The sequence below is a fragment of the Cucumis sativus genome, chromosome 7 (assembly GCF_000004075.3).
Source record: "Cucumis sativus cultivar 9930 chromosome 7, Cucumber_9930_V3, whole genome shotgun sequence".
Lineage (NCBI taxonomy): Eukaryota > Viridiplantae > Streptophyta > Magnoliopsida > Cucurbitales > Cucurbitaceae > Cucumis > Cucumis sativus.
Genome location: NC_026661.2, coordinates 11,064,420 through 11,076,108, shown reverse-complemented (window position 1 = coordinate 11,076,108; position 11,689 = coordinate 11,064,420).

The window sequence follows — 11,689 nt, the reverse complement described above, 5'->3', positions numbered from 1 at the left end:
CCCCTTCTCTTCCTCCTACTTGTTCATTACTTCTTTTACTTGGGTTATATTTTATGACGATTTTATTTTTCCTCAATTCTCGAATATTGTTTTCGTATGTTTCAAAGACATGCTTGAATTTTCAGTCAATTTTTAAATACATTAAAATTTGAGTGTGATCTTGTAATAGAACTCTCCCTTGTGTAATTGTGACCATTTTTTTACACAATGGACTTTCTTAAGTTGGATTGTGATTTTTTGCCAGTTTTCTTTTTTTTTTTTTTACATTCTTTGTTTCTTAGCTTTGCTACTTACATTTAATTTTTCAATTATTTTTCTACTTATTCGTTTAGTAGTTGTAGGAAATTTTCTCCTAATGATCACCTATTTTAATGGAAAACGTGAATTCTCATGAACATCTAAACAAAAGATTTTATACCTATATTTTTTTAGTTTCCAGAACTTTTTTTTTTTTTGAAAACTTGAGTACAAAGTAGAAAAAATAATTTATGGTGAAAAGTATTTCTTGTTTCATGTATATTTACCACCTATTTGGTAACTATTTTATTTTTTACTTTTACTTTTAAAATTACGCTTATTCTTTCATTTCTACGAAAGATGTGCATCCTTCTAAGAATATGAGTTGAGTTTTTAGTCAAATTTTTAAAACAAAAGAAAGTTTTAAAAAATTACTTGCTATCAATTTTGAAATTTGACTTAGTTAAAATATTCAATGGGTTTAACTTTTGTTGAAGTGTATTAATTAGGGTTATATTTTTAATATAGTTAGTTTTCTTTCTTTGCTTTATTATATCTTTTATATTTTCCTAATTAGGACACTCTTTGGTCGTTTCTATATATATCTCGTCAGTGAGTGGAATAAGCATATTGATTTCATCAAATCCAGTTTTGGTATAAGAGCACTCTGTGGTTTTTTTTTTTTATAATTTTTTGTGAACTTTAGGGTTTGGTGTTTAGAACTCTTGATTCATCTAGAGTTTTATAAAATTTTGTATTTTTGTCTGTTGTTATCGTCAACCTATTTCACAGTCGTTTGCCATTGTTAGCTGCTAATTTTTTACACCTTCCATACCAAAAGGAAGCCCAATCGTCGATTTACAAAACCATAAATTTAGATCTCCATCTAAGTAGCGTGTGAAGCTCATGCGTTGCCACACCTCGTCGTTCGATTCATTCGTTGACGTGTGTGGGCGAATGTTGCTCTTTTTGGCTCTGTCTTTTGTGGGTTTGATTAAAATCTTGTCTTTCTTCTAGTGGTTTGTTTGTTTGGACTGTATATTCACTTGTTTATGGGAGATAAAGTCTCTTCGATACCTTGGAGTTTGGTTTAATACGAATATTTTTTGTATGGAATGATTCTGATAGTGTTAAAAGTTAGTTGAATGGATCTAACTATTATTCAGGACAATCAAATGTTAGCCATTTGTTAGGAGCATTGAGTTGGATGCTCATATATTTAAGGAGCCACCGACTCATGCTACTCGAAAGATTTGGTTGAGGAATGATTGAATAATGTTTATCCAATAAATCTTTAGTGCGAAATTGTTGGATTAGTTAATCATTCGAATTTGCTAAAAAACTATTGGCATATTTGGATTTTCTCTATTCAAGAAAAAGACACTAATCGAGTGTTTGAATTATGTGGAATTAGACTCTGTACAACCTGAGCAAGGTGAGAAATAAGTTATTCTACGGAGGTGAAAAATGCATGCATAATTCAGTGCCTTAATGTCAATTAACACTTATCCTAAAGTTGTGTTGGATCAACATGAAAATTGTTTATCATGAGTTTTTTAGTTGACATTGCACCTAATATGAGATGGTGGTTGGTTTCTTTTGGTTTGGACTTAGTAGTTTCACATTCATATGGTGCAATTCTAATCTAGACAACACGACACGAAGCATGTTAATCACACGTAAGATGCTCACTATAACTTTATGTATTGCATGATTAATTTTATGCTAGTCATGGGTCATTATCATAGCATACGAGATATTCACTATGTACCTTTTTATCGCATAATAGCTAAGTCCTCGTTGAGTACAAGTTTTCCTACTACTTGTCCAAGTGCAAGTGAAACAATAGGTTTATTTGGATTATCTAGGATCGAACACAGGAAATTGATTCAAGACATTAGTTCTAGAAATTACTTGTCATTTTGGTTGTATAAAAGAAAAAAGGAATAGCAAATGTGAAGAATTATGAACATAAAGAAAGGGAATATAGTCCAAACTACTGAACTAAGCCTAGAAAATCTATAAAGGGAGAATATGGATTAAGCGTTGAGACGATGCAGACTAACTTATATGCGAGGGGAATAAAGAAATGCCATGCATTATCGGACAATCAAACTATGTGAGAGTCTTGATGCGATATATCTTGCTTAATGAATTTGTGATTACTCGAAAACCTTAAATGTCACTTGCTCACCTTTTGGGATCAAAGAGACTTATATAATAAGTTGTGACTTGTATTGTAATGGTCATAAGTAAAAAAAAAAAAAAAAAATTACATAATGCATAATTAAAATACCAAATAATTGATGACAATTAGCATATCCTTTTAATATTTCGACAGTAAAGGAGGTTTCTATGAAGATGGTTCTGGTGGATTTATTCTCACTTTTGCTATCGAGTCACAACACGTCGTCGAATTTGCTAAGATCCGGAGTAGACGATTAAAGTTTTCCTGAAAAAGTTGTTGGTGGGGAGTGTTGACGATTTGGAATTGCGAGGAGTTTGAGTGGTTTGTCCTTGAAGGGCTACAGTTGTAACGTAGAGGTCAAAGCGGTGGACTTGCAACAAGATGTCCTTGGATTCCTAAGTCTGAAAGGATTGTCCTTTCTTCGGTCCTAAGACTTCCTCCTCTTCTTGTTTGTACGATCATCACTCCCTTTCTTCAACCCCTTCACGTTCTTAATTGATCTCGGGGTATTTTGATTTATCCTTTGTCGTATGGATGTTGATGAGGTCTTTTTTTCCTTCTCCCCTTTACCTCTACCAGTGCCCGCAAGAGCTTTTTAATTGTATCTGTCTTCTTTCCTTCTTGCGATTAGGCCCTTCCTCTTATGACAGGTAACTTCTTTTAATCCCTTTCTCAAACCCCTTGGAGATTTCTTCCTCCACCTCCGACTTTCTTCTACTTCTTTCTTCAAGGACCCACATTTCATTTTTTGATCTTTCTTGAGTCCCTTTTCCTAAACCTTTAAAATTAACATAAGGCAGGAAAGTGTTCTTCATTGGAAGTTCAATATCTCCTTTCCTCGCCTAGTTGATTCGCCTCTTCTCCCTTCTTCTTCTATTCTTCTTATTACATTTTCAAATTCCTATTTATATTATCACTTTCTTTTGCTTCTTCCCTTACATTTCCTTTTATTCCTATATATTTTCTCCCTTAGTCCTCCTTAGCCTATCTCGTCGTCCTTCATCTCTTGTGAACTTATTGCATAATGAGGCAAAATGGTGGGTCACTTGGTTCTCAGAACTTTGTATTCTTATAAGGGTTTTTGTAAGGGAAACATTTCTTGGTGAAAGATAGAAGGGATAACTTGAAGATATAGGAGAAGAACTCTTAGGATTATGGTGATTTGAAGAAGATGGTAACTTATGCTTTCGTGACATTTTGTATTTGGCTAATTGCTGAGATTCAAGGTTTTGGTAGGTTTAAATAGGTGCTCTTAACTAGGGTTAAAGGTTTGGTTACCACAAGGTTAGAATCTTATATATTAATGTGGCGTGTCAAACCTGACAAACAACTCGTGGCTCGAGGTACAACGTACTTCTTGCGTCTTGAAAGTTTAAGAACTTTAACGAGTGACAAGACGTTCCTTATTTCCTAAAAACCCTAAAGCTTCCCAATGAAGGCATAAACTCAGCCTTGTTGTACAAGAAGGTTAGAATACCTAATGCTTTATTACTCAGTCCTTCTCATAAACTGACTTCATCGACTGACTTCATTGCGTGCATCTTATCTTATGAATTCATTATTTTGCAACTTAACATGCTATCCCCAATGTGAGAATAAAGGATATACAAAAATTAAATACAAAAATAATTTACAAGTATACAAGCACTTACAGAGGTATAAAAGTATAAGTATGTACACAAAAATAGGGGTCCAATCCTTAATAAAGAAAAATGGAAGAGTGATACATTACAGATGCAACCATGTGTTCAAGTTCTTCGGCGACAAAGAGTTGTGGTATCATTGCTTCTACTCTCCATAGCTTTTCTAACTGTATCATTTCCTAAACTCCATAGATCACTTGCAACATGACTTTCTGCATCTTGATTGTTCATTACAGCAAGTCTCTGCTTCTAATCATTCATCGCAATGTTCATATGATCTTTCTTGGTCCTTACCTTCGTAGCTAGGTGAAACATGCTTCTCATTAGCTCTGCGCGAGGACACTTTCTTTGACGACTTCATAGAGGTTCTCATCTTCATTTACGACTAACCGCGTCTATTGAGATTCTTCTTGGCCATCCGCCGAAAGATACACTGATCCTGGGGTTGGTTCAAGCAATCATAGATTATTCTATTACCTTGAACCTCTTCACGTGATTTTTGGCTAATCGTATGATTCACTAGGATCAAATGCATGTTTGAAAAATCAATTCCCTGGCAAGGACTTCAAGAACATGGTTGGTTTCTTTTGGTTTGGACTTAGTAGTTTCACATTCATATGGTGCAATTCTAATATAGGCAATACATCACGAAGCATGTTCATCGCACGTAAGATTCTCACTATAGCTTTTTGTATTATGCGATTAATTTTATGCGATATGTAATGGGTCATGACCATAGCATGCGAGATGCTCATTATGTACCTCTTTATCGTGTAATAGCTAAGTTCTCGTTGAGTACAAGTTTTTCTACTGCTTGCCCAAGTGCAAGCGAAACAATATGTTTACTTGGATGATCTATGGTCAAACACAGAAAATTGATTCAATACATTAGTTCTAGAAATTACTTGTCATTTTTGCTGTATAAAAGAATAAAAGAATAAGAAATATGAAGAACTACGAATGTAAAGAAAGGGAATATAATCTAAACTACTTAACTAAGCCTAGAAAGTCTACAAAGGAAGAATATGGATTAAGCGTTAAGACGATGTGAACTAACTTATATGCAAGGGGAATAAAGAAATGTCATGCATTATCGAGCAATCAAGCTATGTGAGAGTCTTGACACGATATATCTTGCTTAACGGGTTTGTGATTAAGGCAAGCTTCTCTTGAAACCCTTAAACGTCACACTTGCTCGCCTTTTGGGATCCAAGTGATCAAATATGATTAGGCGAGATATCTCTAAAAGGGTTCACTCATATTACGTGTAGATCTTTGCAATTAAGGATAGAAACTTTGGTGCATAATACCCACACTTGCTCACTTTTTGGGATGCAAATGATGAAAGTATCTTGCGAAGGAAGAGTACTCTTCCTGGCGCGCTTAGCCATGCCCTTGCTACTTACCATCTCAGGTAGTTGCAATTTACACTGACCAAGCGATGAGAATTGCTCAACTAACGCGATAAGCATTTTAAGCGATACTTCTTATCAAGAACCTATCACTAACATAAACCACCAATAACACATTAACTAATAGAAAGCAAAGAAATGATGGAATGAAAAGTTATAGACATATAACATATACAAAGAATGTAGGGCTTTGGCTATTATACAATATAAACAATATATATTACAAAGAATACGAAAATGAAACGAAAAGATAATGGAAAGTATTTGGGGGCATGGGGAATGGATTCTTCTCCACTCAAACTCTAAGCTTTCTCGTTACAATCTGGTCAGAGAAGAAGAAAGATATATTTACAGATGACGGAAAGACTACTCCCTTTCGTCTTTCTCTATAGGTTTTAGCCTTCGCCATATATTATTGTGTTCTAGTTAGACCTCCAGCTGGCCCATACATGCCTCCTGCTCTTGGTGGGGATGAGGTCTTTTTTATAGGCAGCTTTTGGCGAAAAACTTTTGTTCTTCTGAAATTGTCAGCACCGACTTCGGTCCTATGAAGTCACATCATTTCAACTACCATTCTTATCCTCTATTAAGTCTTCCTTACGTGAAGATGTGGTTCCTCATCTTGAGATGTTATCCATCATGAGAGTTTCCATCGCGTGGTTTTTACGTGAGATGTTCTCTACGACTTACTCATTTCTTCATGTCCACTTATCTTGTGTTTAAACATGACAATTGCATAAAACAGACCTGATACTTATGTATTTACAACGTAAGTTATGCTGTTTGATCATCTTCTTATGCGTTTTGGCCTCATTACTTTAATAAAAGAGGTTATAATAACGAGTGTTTATACACGTTATCAGATGATTGTAGATCAAGTTTTGTCAAGCTCAAATATTTCATCATTGGAAGAGGCCTATACATGAATTGTTTGTACAGAGAAGCCACAATCTGTTGGGATTGATGCCCTAAATCTTGTGGTTTTGTAGTTTGTAATTGTATATATTATACAAACATTTTATTTATCTAATAAAATAAAGTGTGTTATTTTATTTGACATTTAGTTGCACTAACCCACAAAACCAATAAACTAACATCCAAGGTTATCTTATGTAACCTAAACATATATGTGGAGACATACAAGTGGATCATGTTTAAATGATAACCTAAATGGTCTGTAGTAGATGGATAAGACTAAATACCTTATTCTGGTGACACTATGAATACGACCTGCTTTGTAGTTGTTATAATTGTTGTAAAGTGCTACAAATGATTTGATCCTAATCATTCATGTCGAGACATTAGAGCAATGATATTCTAGACAAAGAGTTTGTATAAGATCGGACCACGAAATGAATAGTCTCTCTTATTAACACCTATGAAGGCAGTTCTTTGATTTGCATGGGTGAGAGTGACCTATATCGCCGACTCAATAAGCCTACCATTTTGGGGATTCGTTTGATTAGGGAGCTGGGAACACAACTACACAAGAAAGAATTCACTCCTTCTCTATAAATAGAGTAAGTAGAGAAATTGCTCTCTTGAGGGCTGATTCCAGGGCTTGAACAATGTGGCGCCACACCCTCTCTTGGCCCGAGAGGAGTTTCGTTATAGTGGGACTATAACTATTGTTCATTAGAGGAATTGGTGGTATTTAAGGAGTTAGATGTAACTACAGGGGCAAAATGGTAATTTTTGATCTAGTTGTACTTATGAACGATTTGTGAAGGGTCATTGCACTGTTGATTGGTTATATCTAATGGACACAAAAATATATCTACAGTAAGAATAGTGCAGCTATTGGTCTTTAGTGGAATGACTGATAGTTAATGAATAGTGATTAATTTAATTAAAGAGTTTAATTAATTAATCTCACATCATTGGAGCTTTAATCTGTAGGTCCATAATGTCCTCTTGTTAGCTCAATAAAGATAAATGAGAACCAAATTTATTTTGGTTCAATTTGAATCGTTCAAATTGATTAAATGGAATAAATTGTATATGATACAATTAATATAATGTATTTGATACATTATAATATTATGAGAGAAGTTAATATTTGAATATGATTCAATTCAAATAATAACAATATAGATTCAATTCATATTAGAACTGTAGATCATACGAGAAGATCTAAACCATTGGTTATATTATATATGATATAATATAAAATTAATATTATATGAGATATAATATAAAATTAATATTATATGAGATATAATATAAAATTAATATTATATGAGATACAATATAAATTTAATATTATATGAGATATAATATAATTTGAATTTATATTAATATTAATTCAAATAAAAGAATAACTCCCAATGGGAGAGGGAGGAAGTTATCCTCTCCATCTCTCTTCATATCTTTTGGTTAAGATATAGAAAGGAGGTGAAATTTACAAAAGAATTCTCTCTGCAAAAATAGACAAAGGCTCTGCAAATAATTTTTCCTTTAAATCTGTGTTTTTTTTATCTTGAGGATAACAAGGAAGATTCTGTGGTGTTGGTGGTGTTTATTAGAAAGTTCGAGACTTATTGGGAGGTTCTACAAAGGTTAGTTTTCTTTCTTCTTATCCTCCATAGGAGCATGTTTAGGTTTTCTCTATGTTTCAAACCGAAATTCTTTTGCACGGCGTTCACACGCTTTCGCTACGGGAATTCCATTCCTTCACAATCAATATCCAACGACCAAATTCAAGAAAGGTTATTTGTTATTATTATCGTAAACTTGTCATACTAGATGCTATAATATTGTTGATTGTATAAAGTTTACTATTGATAGATAAAAAAACATGACCAGAGAAGAGAATCATAACAGAACACTCTAATTTCATCTAATTTAACATGAAATTGAAAATTGAGCAAAATTGTAAATTAAAAAACACTTACATGAAATTTGAAATTCTCCTTCAATTCTTGTTTGTTTTCGTTGATTCCAAGTCATAGATAACCACAAGAGTCTTTTCTACTCTTCTCTGGCTTTAGAATGCAATTGTTGTTCGTTTTCGTTGATTCCAAGTCATAGATTACCAACTCTTCTCTGGCTTTAGAATGCAATTGTGGAATCGAATTGGTGATCAAATTAGTGATTTTTGAGAGAAAATGAGAATATCAATATTTTCCTAAGCACTTCAAAATTGTCACCAAATTTCCAACGAAAATCATCATTCAATTGAGCAATATGATGGGTATTTATAAGCAAATCAAATTATCAATAACATGGCATCTAATTGCTTGAAATTCGGTGAAAGAGGTGGAAAATATCTATTGCCTCTTGAAGAAAGAAATTCAATTTGTAATTAAATTTCAAGTTTTTAAAATATTTGATTTTCAAAATTGAAATTCTAAAATTGAAATTTCTAATTTTTTTATTATTTAATATTAATTAATCTTATTAATCAATAATAATAACAATAGTAAATCAAATCCCGACCAATCCAAATGAATTTAATTTGAATCTTTATTCGAGTTTTTCGATATTAAAATTTTATTTAAATATCACTTGTTTCTAAAAAGCTCATATATATTAATATCAATAACGAAAATAAATTTGTACTACTTGAATTTTTTATCACCTTGTTCTAAATTTTTATACCATAATGAGCTAGTAGAGGGAGCTAGTGGACCTATAGATCATGGGCTCCAACAATCCGAGATTAACTAATTAAACTCTTTTAGACCAAGCCTAATCAACATTCGTTAACTAATGGATCATTTCAGTAAAGTCCCGTAGTTGCACTCCCCTTGTAAATATATTTATGTCTGCCTGATATAACCGTGATTAGTAAGCTAACTCTTCAAAAGTTATTCGTAACCTCAACAGAGCAATTTATTATGTTACTCTTGATATTACTTCTTGTTCCTTAAGCACCATTGATCCTCTAATGAACAACTTGTTTAATGTCCAACCTATCAATCGAATCCCTTGCAGATCAAATGAGAGGGTGGGGTCCCTTGTTTAAGATCTGCATTCAGTACATAAGGGAACAATATATCTACTGACCGTAAATAGGTCAGAAGTAAATCTCATCTTGCAACCTATCTCCCCAACTATACACTTGGTTTTACCTATGAAATGAAAGGCATATTGGGCCAACACTAAGAGAAATCCTCACCTATGAATATTTAAGGATAATCTTGTGTGAACAAAAGTTTAAAGTTAGCTTAGAATTAAGGTTAAGTTACCTATGTCATCAAATTAAAAGAAATACTCAGCGTTAAAACGTCAACGGTGTTATAACGTAAAAGTGAATAATTAATGGTTCGGTCTTATGCAAACTTTTTACATAGGATGCCTCTACTATTATGTAGCTATATGAACGATTCAAGATCACATCGTTTGTACTACTTACAAAGCAGGTGACATCCATAATGTTACCAGAATAAGGCGTCCAACTTTATCCATAAATTATAGATCCTTTAAGCTATGAACTCAAACTTGATCCACATTTATGTCTGTACATAAAGTTCAAGTCTACGAGATAGCCTTAGGGACTTAGTTTATTTGATTCAAGATTATAGTATTCTCTTTCACTAGTAATTCATAAATAACTACTTTATTGAATATGATATAATTTACAAATTACGAGTTTTAAGACATAAATTCCAACAATCACACTTCAATATGTGATTTTTGGAATTTATGTCACAAAACTCGTAATTTGTAAATTATATCATATTCAATAAAATGGGTTTTCAAGAATTATAAGTGAAAATTGTATATTCTTGAATCAAATAATCAAGGGTTTCAAACTATCTTGTGTAAACTTGAACTTTAGGTATATACATAAACATGAGTCAAGTTCGAGTATATACCCCAAATGATCTATAATATATGAATAAGACTGGACACCTTATTTTGGAAACACTATGGATTCATTTCGCTTTGTATCTAGTATAAACGATGTGATCCTTAATTCGTTCATGTAGAGACATGCAAATGAAGGCATCCTATGTAAAGAGTTTACAAAAGATTGAACCATGAAATAGTCACTTTTACAAACTCTTGTTCACATGGGATTATTGCTTGGTTATGGTTGGGACTTAGTCTTAGTAGTTTCACATTTGTGTAATGCAATTGCAATATGTCACTATGTAGGTTCATTGCGCGTAATGTGCTCACCATATCTTTCTGTATTGCGTGCTTAATCTAGGCGATAAGTCACGAGGCATGATCATAGCATGTGAAATGCTCACTATGTACCTCTTCATCGCGTAATACATAAGTCCTCATTGAGTACAAGTTTTCCTATTACTTGCCCAAGTACAAGCAAAATGGTAGGTTTACCTAGGTGATTCAGGGTCAAGCATAGAGAGTTGTTTCAAGACATTAGTTCTATGAAATTACTCATCAATTAGGCGATATGAAAGAATTAAAGAATAACAAATGTAAGAAAAGCTAAACTAAGCAGCGAGAGTCTGTAAATAGGGGACAATAAAATGGTATGGTAATGCGAACTTACTTGTGTCTGTAAAATGAAAGAAGAAATGTCTATCTATTATCAGGTGAATATGTAATGGGACAACCTTGATGCAATGTAACTCACTAAACCATACTTATGATTAAGGCATGCTTCTCTTAAATCATTATATTTCACACATGGTTGCTTTTGGAGATCCATATGACTAAATATGAATTGGCGAGTTATATCTAGAAGGGACTACTTATGAACCGTATAGGATTTCACGATTGAGGACGGCAACCTCTCGATGCCCATTGTCGACAATTGTTCTCCTTTCGGGATACAAATGTTGGAAATGATCTTGTGAGGAAAGATGAAACTCCTCTTCACGCTTGTGAGTTAGGTCCTAGCTACTTTTCCTTTTGGGTAGTTGGCGACTTACCCTAGTCAGATGATGAGAATAGTTCAACTAATGCGATAAGACTTATGAGCAACTCTTTTTTTTTTTATCAAGAACTTATCATTTACCTAAGCTATGAATAACACGTTGACTGGTGGAAAGTAAATGAATGTTGGATTGAAAAGGCATAAATGCATCATATATACAAAGAATGTAGGTCATAGGCCAATGTACAATATGCACAGTACAAATTTCAAAGAATACAAAAATGAAAGACAGGACAATGAAACAATATTACAAGTTAGGGGACAGAGGGGGTAGTCTTCATAGACCCAAGATTCAAGCATCGCTAACAGCAAAGTCGTAGTAGAATAAGAAGAATGAACTCTTGCAAAATTCAAT